At 41.6% G+C, this 17,500-nt stretch overlaps 1 protein-coding gene across 4 annotated transcripts in view; it reads right to left on the bottom strand.

The window, feature by feature from the left end:
* LOC135112003 (uncharacterized) overlaps positions 1-17,500 on the bottom strand; it is a 123,478-nt gene that overhangs the window by 8,735 nt on the left and 97,243 nt on the right. The window lies entirely within an intron of this gene.

Here is a 17,500-nt window from a genome sequence, read left to right as displayed (position 1 = left end):
TTACATATTAATTACAAACAAATCACTCATAATTATAATAATCCATTTCATTTTCTTGTCACCAGTGAATCTCCAAGCGATGAAAATCCAATATGGCGGACTGACACAGAATTCCTCCCTTATTTAAGAGAAAAGGAGGGAAATCTCTCTCTCCTGGAGGAAAGGGAGGGAGGGAAGGAGAGACGGGAGAGACGTCTACTGCCTCCTGGAGAGAAAGACACGGCACTAAGGGAGAGAGAGGGAGAGGGAGAGAGAGAAAATTGATGAAAAGAGGAGGGAGGGAGAGAGGGAGAGGGGAATCTTGATCCTGGTCTTGGGGAAAGAGAGAGGGAGAGGGACGAAGAGTGAGCGTTTATATAAAAAAAAATCAGTTTTTTTATTTCTTTTGCATTTTTATTTTGTTGTTTATTTATTGAATTGTTTTGCATAATTAGAAAGAAAATGCTTTTGTTATTATTATTATTATTATTATTATTATTATTATTATTATTATTATTATTATTATTATTATTATTATTATTATTATTATTATCATTATTATTACTATTATTATTATTATTATTATTATTATTATTATTACTACTACTACTATTACTACTACTACTACTATCACTATCATTATTATTATTATTATTGTTGTTGTTATTGTTGTTGTTGCTGTTATCATTTTCATTATTAGCATGTAAAGAATGTTTCCTCTTCTTCTTCTTCTTCTTCTTGTTGTTCATTCAGGACAGAACAAGAGGTAACCAGTGGAAGCTTGAAAAAATTTGTTTACGAAAGAGATGCGAAAGAACTGGTTCTGAACAGACTTAGGGAGCTTTGAGAGACTAGACAGGGTGATTAGAGAGAACAGGTGGAAATTTGCGGGCCTATTTCACACAGGGAGTGCCACGCGTAGGCCTACTGACTTGTTGCGCCTCACCTTAATTGTTAGACCAGGAGAGGAATGATTGAACGAACTGTAGTGTGTGGCGGCGCCTTACACTCCGCTTGGCTGTCCTGCCCTTCTGACTGTCAACACAGCACACGACAGAGAGAGAGAGAGAGAGAGAGAGAGAGAGAGAAACCCAAATTCCTCTCGCCAGTTCACGGAAAACACCAGATTTGACTCGTAGTTCAAATTGGCGCCACTGGAGGTCATGTCAGTGAACAGCATTGGTACCCCTGACTGCTGACAAGACTCCAAGAATAATTTTGCTTACTTTAATAACGAGAACAAAGACAAATTAATATTCTACCTACAGCAGTGTACCGCCTCGCCCTCTCTCTCTCTCTCTCTCTCTCTCTCTCTCTCTCTCTCTCTCTCTCTCTCTCTTAGTGTATCTGTGATGGTCATTAATATATCAGAGGTCAAAGGCCACCATGAGCGGACGTGAGGCACAGAAGCTTCACTCACGCCGGAGCTGAAGGACTCGTCTCCTCACCCACTAGCGATCTCTGTGTCATTGCGTGTCGTGGTGCTGTGTTGGAGTCTGTCCTGTGTACTTTGCTGGCCCCTGCTGTAGCCTACTGGTGTGACGGCGTGGGTGGGGCGCGCGGCGGTGGTGGCGTGGGCGTCAAGGTTGATGTGACGGCCGGTAATCCTGATAGCGGGAGGACGATGGCCTTGAGGGAGCGCTGGGAGGGTGATGAAGGGCCGGGGGCTGCGGTGTTGCAGACGGCTGTGATGGTTGTGGCGCGGGTGGTGGTCAAGGTGGCTGTGGTGTGTCCGGGGGGAGAGGTCGCCGTGTCAGGGGGAGGGGGCTGGTGAGGGGCGGGGGGCGGAGGGGGGGGTCACACCAGTCTGTGTGAGGTGACCGGCAAAATTTTGTGCGGCAGTTTATGAACAGCGAGAGGTGCGGCGCTGCTGGTGACCCCGGGGCGGCGGCGCGGTGCTGGAGGGCACAAGGGGAAGGGGAGAGGGGAGAGGGGAGAGCCTTGATGTGTGCCTGTCAGTGTGGCGGAGGAGGTGCATCAGTGTGTGCTGGTGGTGGTGGTGGTGGTGGTGGTGGTGGCGTGGGGGCAGGCCTACTGTGGTGGGGTGTCTCTCCACACTTGATAACTGTCCCTCCACACCTGATACCTGTCTCTCCACACTTGATAACTGTCCCTCCACACCTGATACCTGTCTCTCCACACCTGTTACCTGTCTCTCCACACCTGATACCTGTCTCTCCACACCTGGTACCTGTCTCTCCACACCTGATACCTGTCTCTCCACACCTGATACCTGTCTCATCACACCTGATACCTGTCTCTCCACACCTGTTACCTGTCTCTCCACACCTGATACCTGTCTCTCCACACCTTGTACCTGTCTCTCCACACCTGATACCTGTCTCTCCACACCTGATACCTGTCTCATCACACCTGATACCTGTCTCTCCACACCTGATAACTACCTCTCTACACCTGATAACTGTCTCTCCACACCTGATACCTGTCTCTCCACACCTGGTACCTGCCAGTGAGGTGATAGGTGTGTCTCTACCCTTGCATGAACAGCTGGCGTCACCTGCACACACACACACACACACACACACACACACACACACACACACACTCTCTCTCTCTCTCTCTCTCTCTCTCCTCAAGGTGTTTTTGATATGAGTAAAGATATAAAACATTGGAATTATAAGATTACCCGTTAAAATTGTTTGCTAGTTGTCTGTCAGGTAGCAAACAGTCTGTATTTTGTAACAATTAATGTCAAATAGAAAAAAAATATTATTCAAGGTGTGCCACAAGGTTTTATAATAGGCCCTTTATTGTTTGTGATAATACATGAATGTTATTTGTAATGTTAGTGATGTGATAAATGACGTTCTTTTCGCTGAGTGATACGAACCTAACAGATAATGATTTGTGTAACTTAAATACAAAATTGAATCAAGAATTGCGTAACATATTCAGATCGGTAACCGCAAATAAATGAACCGTAAAAATTAATAAAAGTAATTTCATATTGTTTGAAAGACGCTTTGTTGTCAGTAATTTCAAATTGTTTTATGGAGGCTGTCACCTAATTAGTGTTTCTTCTACTAAATTCTTAGGAGTTATTACTGATGAAAATTTAAACTGGAAGAAGGTTGAATACGATCAGTGTGTTCAAAGTTATCAAAATAATAATAAATCATAATAAAAACTCTTATTTTCCTCCAGCCATCCGTGACACAGCCAATCCTACGAAGCGGTCGTTGCGTACACACACACACACACACACACACACACAACACCTCATTAGCATCACCACAGCACAAGCATGAAACATCAACGTGCAGGTCAGGTTGAGTGACATCCTGCACCCTGCTGGTATTCCTGACTGCCTTGATAAGCGTACTGCTAACTTGATGAGAAAACACGTAGGCGAGGCTTCACTGCTGTGGCCCATAAATAAACTGGTATCTTTGTAACAGCCTACTTATTTAGGGTCTATGGTGGTTCAAATATTTTCCATTAGGAGTTTAATTAGTAACTTAGATAAGTAACTTGATAAGCGTACTGCTAACTTGATGAGAAAACACGTAGGCGAGGCTTCAGTTTCCTTATCTGTTGTGTATTCTCATGTTTAGAGGTGTTGTTCTGGTTCTTAAGGCTTTATTTTGTATTTTCTGAAGTTTTTGGTATTTGGTTTTTACTCATAGTGTGTATTGGGATAGGTGGATAATCAAGAATGGGAAGGATTAGTGTTTTAACTAGGTGTATTTCAATGTTTTCTGGCATATTGTATAGCTTGTATCATTTATTTAGTGCTGAGTCTGCTGTGTTTTTACGTTGCTGAATGTGCTTGTAATAGCCAGAGGTGGTTATGGTTAATCCTAAGCATTTCCCCCTATTTTTGAATTGTATTTCTTCCTCGTTAATGTGAAGTGGAAAAGTTCGTTTGGCTGCGAGATGGAGAGGTGTGAATTTATTAACGATGGTTTTGATTTTGCATTTTTTTTCATAGTCATTAACTGCCTTTATTGCTCGCTCAGTTTTGATGTTTAGCATGTTCCTAGATCTCCCTGGGTAGCCAATCATTTGTGTTATATCGTCTGCGAAACTGATGTTGAGGTTTTGTTGAGGCTGTTGTATATCGTTGGTGTAAATTGTGAAGAGTGTTGGTGACAGGACACTTCCTTGTGGTACTCCGCATTTCAGGTTAAATCTTGGTCCTGTATGGTGATTTATTTTAATGGATGCTGTGCGGTCTGTTAGGAAATCACATCAAAATTTTTCGATAGTTATTGGTAGGTGCAACTGAAGTAATTTGTGTTTTAATCCATGATGCCAAACTTTATCTGATTCGTATTGCGCTATTTGCTCAGTGATGATTGCTAATGCATGTGTGGTGCCCCTGCTATTGCGAAATCCAAACTGGTTGGTGTTGTATAAATTGTTGGTCTCAAGGTGAGTTTTCAGTCTGGTATTGATTATTCTTTGTAATATTTTCCCTGGTACTTCTAGCGGCGAAATTGGTCTGTAGTTTTGAGGTTGTTGTGGAGATTTGTCGGGTTTAGGTATGAGTCTGATAATGGCATTTTTCCATCTATCTGGGAAATATCCTGCAGAGATGGCACTGTTGTATGTGTCTGTGAGTCTTAATATTGCTGAGTCTGCCAGGTGTGATAGGATGTCTGCCAGGTGTGATAGGATGTGTGGTAGGTGTGATAGGATGTGTGCCAGGTGTGATAGGATGTGTGCCAGGTGTGATAGGATGGTTTGGTTCACTTTCATCCGGGCTGGTACTGTAAACACTTAATTATGTTTCTAACTTCTTCGGGGTGTGTGCTGAGTGTGCCTGTGTTACAATTAGTATAGGGGATTGTTCTTTGTATATTATCTCGGATGTTTTGTAGTTCTCCATTAAATATTTCTCTCCAATATTCCCTGTGTACTCTTTCCTTATCCCGTTTGTGTCTAATTTGATGTGGTTTTTGTTTAATATGTAGTGAGGTTCTTTTTCTCTATTACCGGTCAATATTTGTAGGTACTGGAGACTTTATTTATTTGTTTATCATATCTGTAATTGTTAAAATTCCACCCATGAACACTTGAATACGTTTGCAATTCAGTGAAGAGTGTCTTGAGAGGTTTTGCTGTGTCATTATGTTTGTGTGAGGGTAGACATTTATATAGTGAAGTGGGGATACTACAACAAACCTAACCTAAACACACAACACCTAAAAAATAAATAAATTAATAAAAATGTGGTAGAAGGCATTTATATAGTGAAGTGGGGATTGATTGCCGTGTTGTGTTCTGTATTGCTTGATGCCAGTTGTCAGTTGCAGTGTTTATAGTTTCAAGTGTTTCATTGTCTAGTGTGTTACCGTGTAGTGTGTTGGTGACGTGTGTTTTGAATGTTTGCCAGGTTGCTTTACTGTAATGTGGTGTGGTAGGTGATGGCATTAATATGGGTGCGGTAGATATCGTAAATATAACTGGTATGTGGTCGCTGGTGGTGAGGGGTCCTGCTGTTGTATGTGTTGTGGTACGTTCTGTGGTTTGTTAATATTATGTCAGGTGTTGTCCCTCTTCTGCGTGTGTAATATGTAGGGAATTCTGGCCCTGTGTGTTGAATTAGCCTGTTGTGTATGAGTGTGTTGAGCTGTCTTCCTTTCGTGTTGCTGTGAGTGTATCCCAAAGTGGGGTGGTTTGCACTGAGATCGGCTAGCATGTACACTGGGATGTTGCGTCTCAATAGTTTGGTGAAGTCGGGAATTGGTATAAAGTTTCTTGAAGGGGGTTGATATAGTGTGGAAGTAATAATTTTGCCAGTTGTGGTCATGACTTCTATTGCAATTAAATCAGATAAAAAATAAAAAAAACATCAAGAAATTTATATTGTATTTTTTGTGTGTAGGTTGTATCCTGGGATTTTAATTGGTGTGTTTTCGTGGTTGCAGTGACCGTTTATAAGTATTACATCAGCGTCAATGATTCTGTGTGTGTTAGATAGTGAAATCCTTCTATTAAACCAGTGTAGTACATTGTGTTGTATTATTGTTAGGTTACGAAGGGCCATGTTGTTAGTGTGTGTGTGTGTGTGTGTGATGGTGATCTTTCTTTTATTTGTTCTGATCTTCTTTTCCTAAGTATACTGTCCTGTAGTATAATAAAGCAGTCATGCATTGTTATTTCACCATTTTCTATTAGATCAAGTACTTGGTGTGCGTCTGCTGTTGGTTCATTGTATGTGAATGTCTAGGTCCCGTCTTGTATTGGTGTGACTCGCTGGCTAAGTTGTCTGTGGTCTGGCCGGCCATTACTTTCCTTGGATATTGTTTCAAGTTCTATGTCATTGCAGTCTAGTTGTTTCTTTGTGTTTTCTTGTGTCTTTTGTTTGTCAGTTTGTTGTTGTTGGTGTGTGTTTGTTGTTGTTGTAATTTGGTGTTCTTTATTGTGTGTATCGGTAGATGGGTCTTGTGTCATCAGCAAGAATAGCGAGGTGGAGTTTGGTGGAGTTGGGGGTTTTTGGTAGGTTGATTTGTGGCAGGCTGTTTGCTTTCAAAGTAGCGATCAGTTCATTTGCATAACTGCCGGGTTCAATTACGTTCATTAGATGAGCGTGAATCATACAAGAATAAATGTTGAGGTGTTCATCTTTGCTGATCTGTGTGAAGGTGGTGTTGTTCATAGTTGAGTTGGTGTTGGTTTTCGCTACTTGGGAGTAGGTTACTTTTCCCTTCTCATCCTCTCTTTTCTTCTTAATTGCTTCTTTCCTGTATCTGCATTTCATTGACAGAGTTCTGTGATTTTCTCCGCAATTGATGCAATTTTTGCTCTCTTTGCTACAATTCTTCCAAGTGTGGCCTTCCTCGGCGCACTGTGAACATGTTTTGTGGTCTTTGTTCTTTGGGCAATCCTTAGTGATGTGGGATTCGACCTGATATAGCATCTGAAGCATGTTTGTATGTGGCAAAACTTCTCTTGCTGGGTTTGGTAGTGAGGGATCTTCATGGAAAATAGTTTGAGTCCATGTTCAGTACTTTTTGCGCAAACAGAGCTTGTGTGAATGTTATTTTGATCGTCTTAGAGTTTGGGAATTTGAATGCATTGTCAATTTTGTTTTCCAGGTAGGTGTTGTGGGCACATAGAGCTCACTGGTGATGTCTTCCTCAGAGTTTGCGTGTATGTGTGAGTTTACATTGAAGGGTATCTATGACAGTCCTTTTAGCCTTCAATTCTGGTGGGGTCACTGGGGTGAATTCATGTTGTTGTTGAAATTCATTCTTGATAGGGTCTTGAAATATTTTCTCTTGTTGTTCGTGTGAAGAGATGACAACATATCCATGTTGAGTTGGAATGATGTTGGTTGGATATATGTCAGTGTTGCTGAGTATTTTCAGAAGAGTTGTCTTTCTTCTAGGTTCGTTGGCATTGTGCGTTTTGATCTTCACTCGTGCCATCCTTGTTACATGTCAATACAATAATATAACCTACAAGGGGCCGAGGCCCGACACACAACACAACTAAAGGACAGAAAAATGGAAGGAGCCTACCTATGTACCTCAGTTCAGCAGTCCAGCCTCTAAAAGCCCACGCAACTGCCCTGCATGAGGTACGACCTAACCCTATCCAAAGTTTTTGCTGGAACCTTCCTCACTGGCTTAAGGCAGCCCTTCTAAGGGCCCCCCTTGAGGCACTGCCCGCGGGGTTCACCTTCACCAGTGAGGAGGACACTAAGGGTGAAAAGAGAAATACAGGTGGAGAGAAAAGATGCCTGGGCGGGACTCAACATGGAGTCCCCGGTACACAGGGCTTGGGAGGATTCCCAGGTGGAATTCTCCCTGTTGTGCAGGACAAGCACAGACGTCACTGGCAGGATGTAGGTAGCTGGCAGTGTGGCGGGGCACAGCGGTGTTTCCACTCGCCATCAAACCTTCACGTGGCACTCTCTATATAAAGCACACCATTCTGTCTAATCTTTTAAAGCTCCCTAGTGACTCAGCACCCACAGCCACATTACGGAGTCCATCTATTCATCCACCACTCTATCTGAGAACCACTTCCCTCCTGTCTATTTCTCAAACGTATTTTTTATTCAAGTTTGCATCGTTACCTGCTGCAGCCTTACCCTGATCATTGAGCCTGGACATTTTACCTTTGTTACCCTTGAAATATTGAGGGTGTATCTTGCGTTTTCTATGGTTGCGTTAAAAAGAAAATGTGTATTATTACCATCATAGTTTTTCTCAAACCCTTTACTGCTGGCGATAGTCTTACATGTTCACGTGCGCTGACTATTCTGACTATCAGGTGGCTCTCGGGCTATCAGCCTACAAGGAGCCGTGAAAGTTACCAAAAAAAAAACTATTTCGCTGATAGTAGTATAGTAGTAGTAGTAGTAGTAGTAGTAGTAGTAGTAGAAATCTCCTCCTTTTTCTCTCTCTTTTTCCTATCTATGTGTGTGTGTGTGTGTGTGTGTGTGTGTGTGTGTGTGTGTGTGTGTGAGAGAGAGAGAGAGAGAGAGAGAGAGAGAGAGAGAGAGAGAGAGAGAGAGAGAGAGAGAGAGAGAGAGAGAGAGAGAGAGAGAGAGAGAGAGAGAGAGAGAGAGAGAGAGAGAGAGAGAGAGAGAGAGAGAGAGAGAGAGAGATGGGAAAAGTGAAACTCTCTCTCCAGTGGAGGTGGAGTGAAACTATTTCCATGGCAGCGCTGGGTGGAGGGAGTGGTGGGTGGGGAGGAGCCTTCTGCTGTGCTGTCCTGTCTCTCTTCCCTGTAGCTAGTTAGAAGTAGTTACCAAACAGCCTTGCAAGGACCAAAAGGTCTGTTGCTGTTTGGCTTTCCTTTGTATTCCTTTGTATTCTCCTCCTCTTCCTCCTCCTCCTCTTACTCCTCCTTTTCCTCCTCCTCCTCCTCCTCCTGTTACTCCTCCTCCTCCTCATTTTCCTCCTCACAAATAATTAATAAAATAAAGATGAGTACAAGTAATACCATAATTGAACACAATATTTCATGACATGGGAAGCCAAACAATAAATAAATAAGTAAACAAAACTGACAAAATGGCCGCCGTTCAGGTGAAACACCAACAACACCAACACCAACAACACCAACAACAACAACAACAACAACAACAACAACAACAACAACAACAAAGGTAACAAAAGATAAATAACAGGATGAAATCACCACGGATATATTTATATTTATTTATTCATTTGTTTGTTTGTTTATTTATTACAGAGAAGGTTACAAAAAATAATAATTACAAGAAGGAAGAAAGAGAGAAATATGAATAAAAGGAAAAAAGAAAGAGGAGGAAGAACAACAAGAACAAAGAGAGGAGGAGGAGGAGGAGGAGGAGGAGGAAGAGATGATGAAGAAAAGAGAAACATATTAACAACAAAATACTAAAAAAAAGAAAAAAAAACAGGATAAATAACAATAACAATAACAATAACAATGACAAGAAGAAGAAGAAGAAGAATAACTAAAGCAGACTGTTTGATAAGGAGAGAGTAAGGAAAGAAGCGATTGGTGATGAGTGGCAGGAATGTAAACCTTTGAACCTTGTGTCAAGTCGCGTTAACCTAACAAGACAAGTCAGGTGAGGTGCAACAAGCCAGTAGGCCTACACGTGGCAGTCCCTGTGTGAAATATACCTGCCTATTTCCAGCTGTCCTCCCCATCCATCACCCCGTCTAATCTTCTCTCAAAGCTCCCTAAGACTCGCCACTAACAGCCTGCTGATTGCTGAGTCCGTTCCACTCATCTGCCACTCTGTTTGAGAACCAATTTCTTCAAGCATGAACCCGTTATTTCTTGTTCTGTCCTGGTTACTCATCCTGAGAATTTTACTTACGTCTCCCTTGTTGTTACCCTTATACCACTTAAAGACTTCCATCAGGTCCCCTCTTAACCTACGTCTCTCTAAACAATGTAAATTTAACGGCTTCAGTCTCGCCTCGTAATTGAGTGATCCTCGCCAAGGGTAAAGTCACTGTACGGTGGCTCCAAGCTGGGCAGTGATCTGAACCTCCATTGCTCCCTCCAGGTTCAGATTTCTCCCTTTAGGTTCTCTTTTCCCGCTATAAACAAAACAAGATATCCGAAGTTGACTGCCTCACTGTATGAAAAGTCGTATACGACAACGCATTCTGTTTTCATGCAGACGTGAGAAGTGACCTTGTATGATACGAAACGCCTTTGTTGACTGCAAGTTTATTGAGATCTCCATGACAGAGAGTCCGCTGGGATTAAATGATGAAATAATTTGATTCTCTTGAGTGATGTGAACCTGAATTTAAATTTATACCCCGACATTGTCACGACACTTCCCTTTATAAGTTGACGTAACTCTTCATTTTGAAATCAGTGTAGGTCCTGCAGCGTTCCTGGATCCGTGCAGCAGCAGGTCCAGGCCACTCCCTTCAAGTGCCTCACCAGAGCGGTATGAGCCAGGCTGGAAGTCACTCCCCCTGACCTGCCTCTCTTCATCCCCTCCACCTTCAGAACATTCCCTCATTTTTTTCTTACAAAGAAAGTAACAAAACAATAACTGCTAAGTTGATTGCCTTCATTACATGAAAAGGTTTGATACCATTGTTTTATCCTCATTTGATAAGGCATTGTTTTATCCTCATGCGCATGTTAGGAAAAGTGACAGGTTATAAGCACCAGAACATAACTTCTCTGCTGATTATGAGCTGAAGAGAGAGACTCTCCATGAAGGGAAGTCCTCTGGGATTTAAAAGATTGACTAGGATGCAGTTTGACTATTTTATTGCAAAGACAAAAGCATCTGACAGATCACATGTCATTGTTCCTCATGCAAACACATCGCAAATTCCTGTTGTTCTGAATCCTTCGAGACACACACACACACACACACACACACACACACACACACACACACTAAGAACACAAATAAGATGTTCCTGGCGGTTAGTTGGCAGCAGTGCTACCTAACTGGGGAGCCACACACAGTGAGTCATATGACAGCCAGCTTCTTGCACCCTCTTGTCCTCCTCCGTATGGATCACAATGGGCGTGTTGAGCAGGCAAGCTGCACCACCAATCTCTGCATCCGCTGCCCACACAGCATGAGCGTTGATACGGTTGTTGCTCACGTGTCCTTCCTTCCCTGTCCTTCTGCCCTATATTATTTTCGAATCTGACACTTGATTGGAACGTGCAGGGAAGCATGGAGAGGAGGAGGAAGAGGAGAAGAAGGAGAAGGAGGAGGGAGTCTGACCTTCCTTTCATGTAGCGTGAATTAACTTTTTATTGCATTCTTGTGAGAAAGAGAGAGAGAGAGAGAGAGAGAGAGAGAGAGAGAGAGAGAGAGAGAGAGAGAGAGAGAGAGAGAGAGAGAGAGAGAGAGAGAAATTGCCCGTTGGTTATTTCGTTTGGCAAAGCATGTTTTACTTTTCCAGGGTTGCGTTGCTGTCATGTGTGTGTGTGTGTGTGTGCGTGTGTGTGTGTGTGTGTGTGTGTGTGTGTGTGTGTGTGTGTGTGTGTGTGTGTGTGTGTGTGTGTGTGTGTGTGTGTGTGTCGCAGAGAATGAACACAATGTACCTAGGTATCTCTTTGTCACTAACCGAGGCACACACACACACACACACACACACACACACACACACACAAACTTTTTTTTGTCGCCTTTCGTGTCAGTTTTTTTATTATTTTTTTCTTTATTCGTGTGTGTTCTTTCACTCAGTTTGTCTTTCGTCCTTGTAGTATACAGTGGTGTGTGTGTGTGTGTGTGTGTGTGTGTGTGTGTGTGTGTGTGTGTGTGATTATAGTACTAATGATCAGATATGGCTGAAGCTCCGATGTGTTCCTTATGTAATTTTTGGCTTTTGTTATATTCCGCCATATGATTCTGAGTATTTTACACAGCAGTCGTTTGCAGCCATTCAAGAGAGGGTCAGTGATAGTGACTGTCAGTACTTACTAATGGGAGATCTGAACTGTAAGTTTGGTAAATATGTTCGTGAGCTACCCGCCTTAAGTGAAATGCCGAATGCTCACTCCTACGAGTACCCTGTTGTTTCGGACTGTGTGAACAACCCTAACGAGAATGCGTACGTGTTATCCTCAATATGTATAGACAACAAGTTACTGGTTGTAAATAATCTAAAAACACCAACTAACTATTTCAAAAGTGGGAAAACATATCGCAAAGGTGAAAATTGGATTTCGGAACTCGATGTTTGCTTGGTGTCATGTGAAGCTATCAGTAACGTTAAGTCCTTTCGTGTACATAATGTGGAAAGCTTGCCATCGGATCATGCTCCAATCAGCATAGATGTTAAAGTTCCACCTATTAGTATAGACTGTTTGTACAAGAGAGCTTGTTATCTTGGTGGTCATGCGTCACTAATCAGTAGTGAGGAGCGTGATCCACTGGTGCGCAGACCCGTAAAGTTTTCTCACGTTAGTCATGATACATTTCTTGTAAATGTGAATAGTCTTGATGTATCTAATTATGAAAATGTAATTGATGTAAACAACTTTGCCCAAAATATTTCTGATGTCTTGTATGAGTGTGCGAGAAGCAGCCGTGTAGTGAGGGATGAGGGTCGAGTCAGTACTCAGAGTGACAGCAGCCTGGCCCGCTGGGACAGGCTGCTTCTAGACAGGGATGATAGAAGAGTGTGGCAGGCCATTAATTGGAAAGGTTGTTTGTAGGAGGATACCCGTACAGGTGTCAGGCCTACTGATGAAGAATTTAAGAATTTCTATGAAGAATTAATGGGTGCTGCCAGAAATAATATCACTGAAGAATACAGGGACTCGTCGGTTTCGATTCCTGTTTTAGATGATCCGATCACCCTTGGCGAGGTCAGTACTCAGGTTAATAACATTAAAGCGGACAAAGCTTGTGGTCCGGACGGTATTGCACCTGGAGTTTTGAAGTTGTTACCTCTTCACTGGCTAATGCTCATCGTATCACTGTTTAATATGGTTTTTACTACAGCACAGTATCCTGTATCTTGGACTAGGGCTAAAGTTTTCACCATACACAAAAAAGGTGACCAGAGAGACGCAAGAAACTATAGAGGCATTAGTATAATAAACAGCATTTCCAAATTATTTGATATGGTGTTGTGTTCGAGGTTAGAACGTTGGTTCACGCCGTATCGGGAACAAGCGGGGGCACAAAGAGGACGCGGTTGTCTAGAGCACGTTGTGACGTTGCGTATTTTAACTGATTTAGCCAGAAAGAAGAAAAAGAAATTATTTGTTACTTTTATTGATTTTAGCCAAGCATACGATTTGGTGCCAAGGCATATTTTAATACGAATTTTGAAACGTTTAGGTTGTGGAGTGGTGATGTTGGGTGTTATTGGAGCCATGTATAGTGTGACCGAGAGTGTCATTGGTACCGCAGTTTTCGCTACCACCCTGGGAGTTCGCCAAGGCTCTCCAACATCCTGCCTACTTTTTGTAATTTATGTTAATGATTTGATTAAATTAGTGAAAGAAAACTGTGAGGATGACAGCTTTTTAAAATGGTTACACGTCCTGATACTCATGGATGACACCGTGCTGCTGTCAACATCGCGTGATAGAATGATTAGGAAGCTTTCGCTCACGAAACGATTTTGTGAGGAGTACGGAATGAAGGTGAACGCATCTAAGACGAAATTCTTTGTGATACACGGCACTCCAGAGGACAACGAGTCTCTACATATTGACGGGTTAGTGGTTGAACGGTGCAACCCGCTATATATATCTGGGCTCCCCTTTCACAGCTGATGGATCGGTCTCAGCATCAGTCAGGGCTCATGCCGATTCTAAGATGGGGTCACGTTATGAAATTTATTTCATTTTTAAAAAAGAATAATGATATTCCTTTTCAAATAAAAAAACGCGTTTTTGATGCTTGTTTAATGTCCGCTATTCTATACGGCTGTGAGTCCTGGCTGAATGCGGATCTAAGGCCAGTTATAAAACTCTACAATTGGTCACTTAAATGCTTACTAGACGTGAGACTTACAACGTGTAATGATGTTTGCTACCTGGAGACTGGTTATCCACCTCTACAGGCATTAGTTAGGAGCAGGCAGAGACACTTCTTTTCTAAGATGTGGAAGGAGAGACAGAGAATGCAGGATGACCCACTTGCACTGTCCTTAAAGATTTCCATGAATCATGATTACCAGACTCGAGCTTATATAGACAACTTGTTACATGTTGTACACGATGACATAGAAGAGGGAGTCAGGGAGTTAAAAGTTGGTATCTTACACTCAACTTCATCAAAGCGTATAACGTATAAAGAAATCAACCCCGACCTTTCTGTTCACTCAGTATATAAAGGAAAGACACATGTAAATGAACACCATCGAGCTGCGTTCACGAGGTTCCGTGTGTCCGCCCATTCCCTCGCAGTAGAGGTGGGAAGGTGGAACAGAAGGGGTCGGGGAAGATTGCCATTAGAAGAAAGACTTTGTCCATGTGGTGAAATACAAACAGAACCACATGTAACACAACACTGCATCCTCACCGAACATCTGAGAGAAATGTATAACTTTGCTAATATTCAAGACCTATTCTCAGATAAATATGATAATAATGAAAGATGTTGTATAATATATAAAATTTTGGATGTATTTAAGACCTAATATAGTTCGTTGTTGTTGTTTTGTAAGAAATATTGATAGTTGCTTTTATCATTATTGTTTTTAGTTCGTTGTATAATATATAAATTTCATGATGTGTTTATAACCCTTTTATAGTATGTTGATTTTCTGAGGAAATGTTGGTAGTTTGTTTTGATTACCATTGTTTTGAGTTCTTTTTTAGCTATTACTTTTTTATGTTCAATTTGTGTCTTTTATTGAAGGATGTCTTTATTGCACGCGTTTGTAATAGTGTCTTTTGATATTGCCTATGGTCTCTTTCTTATATATTCTTCTAAATAATCCTTTTAAGTTTTGTTTGTTATTGTAAATTTTTTTTTTTTTTTTTTTTTTTTTTTTTTTTTTTTTTTTTTATCGTGTTAGTTGTATTAGATTTCATCTTTAATATTGTTTAAGATTTGAGATCAGTGTACGTTTTACAGTTTTATCTACATTAGTTTAATGCTTCTGTTTTAGTTTTTAGTTCTAATTTTAGTTTTCTTTTACTATCAGTTATTTTTATGGACTACAGTGGTTGTGAATTGTCTTAAAAATTAATATTTATTAATCAGATTTCTATTTGTACATTGTTGCTGTGGTCAATAAACATAATAATAATAATAATAATAATGTGTGTGTGTGTGTGTGTGTGTGTGTGTGTGTGTGTGTGTGTGTGTCTTACTTTCTACAATTTATTTATTTTTTTTAATTAATCAGGTTGAACAGAGATGATTATTTGTATAGTTAACTTTAGAATTTGCAAACGTGATGGGTTTTACTATTTATACCACTAATGTTACTACTACTACTACTACTACTACTACTACTACTACTATTACTGCAACAACAACAACAACAACAACAACAACAACAACAACAACAACAACAACTACTACTAATACTACTACTACTACTACTACTACTGCTACTACTGCTACTACTACTATTTTTTTATGTAGGAGTGACACTGGCCAAGGGCAACAAAAATTCAACAAAAAAAAAAAAAAAATGCCCACTGAAATGGCAGTCCCATAAAAGGGTCAAAGCAGTGGTCAAAAATTGATGAATAAGTGTCTTGAAACCTCCCTCTTGAAGGAATTCAAGTCATAGGAAGGTGGAAATAGAGAAGCAGGCAAGGAGTTCCAGAGTTTACCAGAGAAAGGGATGAATGATTGAGAATACTGGTTAACTCTTGCGTTAGAGAGGTGGACAGAATAGGGGTGAGAGAAAGAAGAAAGTCTTGTGCAGCGAGGCCGCGGGAGGAGGGGAGGCATGCAGTTAGCGAGATCAGAAGAGCAGTTAGCATGAAAATAGCGGTAGAAGACAGCTAGAGATGCAACATTGCAGCGGTGAGAGAGAGGCTGAAGACGGTCAGTTAGAGGAGAGGAATTGATGAGACGAAAAGCTTTTGATTCCACCCTGTCTAGAAGAGCAGTATGAGTGGAACCCCCCCAGACATGTAAAGCATACTCCATACATGGACGGATAAGGCCCTTGTACAGAGTTAGCAGCTGGGGGGGGTGAGAAAAACTGGCGAAGACGTCTCAGAACACTTAACTTCATAAAAGCTGTTTTAGCTAGAGATGAGATGTGAAGTTTCCAGCTCAGATTATAAGTAAAGGACAGACCGAGGATGTTCAGTGCAGAAAAGGGGGACAGTTGAGTGTCATTGAGGAAGAGGGGATTGTTGTCTGGAAGGTTGTGTCGATTGATAGATGGAGGAATTGAGTTTTTGAGGCATTGAACAATACCAAGTTTGCTCTGCCCCAATCAGAAATTTTAGAAAGATCAGAAGTCAAGCGTTCTGTGGCTTCCCTGCGTGAAATATTTACCTCCTGAAGGGTTGGACGTCTATGAAAAGACGTGGAAAAGTGCAGGGTGGTATCATCAGCATAGGAGTGGATAGGACGGGAAGTTTGGTTTAGAAGATCATTAATGAATAATAAGAAGACAGTGGGTGACAGGACAGAACCTTGACGAACACCACTGTTAATAGATTTAGGAGAAGAACAGTGACCGTCTACTACAGCAGCAATAGAACGTTCAGAAAGGAAACTTGAGATGAAGTTACAGAGAGAAGGATAGAAGCCGTAGGAGGGTAGTTTGGAAATGAAAGCTTTGTGTCAGACTCTATCAAAAGCTTTTGATATGTCCAAGGCAACAGCAAAAGTTTCACCAAAATCTCTAAAAGAGGATGACCAAGACTCAGTAAGGAAAGCCGGATCACCAGTAGAGTGGCCTTGACGGAACTCATACTGGCGATCAGATAGAAGGTTGTGAAGTGATAGATGTTTAAGAATCTTCCTTTTGAGGATAGATTCAAAAACTTTAGATAGGCAGGAAATTAATGCAATAGTACGGTAGTTTGAGGGATTAGAACGGTCACCGTTTTTAGGAACAGATTGAATGTAGGCAAACTTCCAGCAAGAAGGAAAGGTAAATGTTGACAGACAGACAGCTGAAAGAGTTTGACTAGGCAAGGTGCAAGCGCGGAGGCACAGTTTTGGAGAACAATAGGAGGGACCCCATCAGGTCCATAAGCCTTCCGAGGGTTTAGGCCAGCGAGGGCATGGAAAACATCATTGCGAACAATTTTAATAGGTGGCATGAAGTAGTCAGAGGGTGGAGGAGAGGGAGGAACAAGCCCAGAATCGTCCAAGGTAGAGTTTTTAGCAAAGGTTTGAGCGAAGAGTTCAGCTTTAGAAATAGATGTGATAGCAGAGGTGCCATCTGGTTGAAATAGAGGAGGGAAAGAAGAAGAAGCAAAGTTATTGGAGATATTTTTTGGCTAGATGCCAGAAGTCATGAGGGGAGTTAGATCTTGAAAGGTTTTGACATTTTCTGTTAATGAAGGAGTTTTTGGCTAGTTGGAGAACAGACTTGGCATGGTTCCGGGCAGAAATATAAACTGCATGAGATTCTGGTGATGGAAGGCTTAAGTACCTTTTGTGGGCCACCTC

Source organism: Scylla paramamosain, chromosome 2 (assembly GCF_035594125.1).
Source record: "Scylla paramamosain isolate STU-SP2022 chromosome 2, ASM3559412v1, whole genome shotgun sequence".
In the NCBI taxonomy this organism is placed as follows: Eukaryota; Metazoa; Arthropoda; class Malacostraca; order Decapoda; family Portunidae; genus Scylla; species Scylla paramamosain.
This window is presented reverse-complemented; position numbering and strand designations above follow the sequence as displayed.